At 44.4% G+C, this 302-nt stretch overlaps 1 protein-coding gene across 1 annotated transcript in view; it reads left to right on the top strand.

Annotated features, from left to right (window-relative positions):
* Positions 1-302, top strand: part of LOC119426468 (5'-AMP-activated protein kinase subunit gamma-2) — a 6,377-nt gene that overhangs the window by 833 nt on the left and 5,242 nt on the right. The window lies entirely within an intron of this gene.

Genomic DNA, 302 nt, shown 5'->3' with positions numbered 1-302 from the left:
TGTTGTTGCTGTTGCTGTTGTTGCTGTTGCTGTTGTTGCTGTTGCTGTTGTTGCTGTTTTTGTTGTTGCTGTTGTTGCTGCTGTTGTTGTTGCTGTTGTTGCTGTTGTTGTTGTTGTTGTTGTTGTTGCTGTTGTTGCTGTTGCTGCTGTTGTTGCTGTTGCTGCTGTTGTTGCTGTTGCTGTTGTTGCTGTTGCTGCTGTTGTTGTTGCTGTTGTTGTTGTTGCTGCTGCTGTTGTTGCTGTTGCTGTTGTTGCTGTTGCTGTTGTTGCTGTTTTTGTTGTTGCTGTTGTTGTTGTTGCTG

Source organism: Nematolebias whitei, chromosome 20 (assembly GCF_014905685.2).
Source record: "Nematolebias whitei isolate Nwh7 chromosome 20, NemWhi1, whole genome shotgun sequence".
Classification (NCBI taxonomy): Eukaryota; Metazoa; Chordata; class Actinopteri; order Cyprinodontiformes; family Rivulidae; genus Nematolebias; species Nematolebias whitei.
This window is presented reverse-complemented; position numbering and strand designations above follow the sequence as displayed.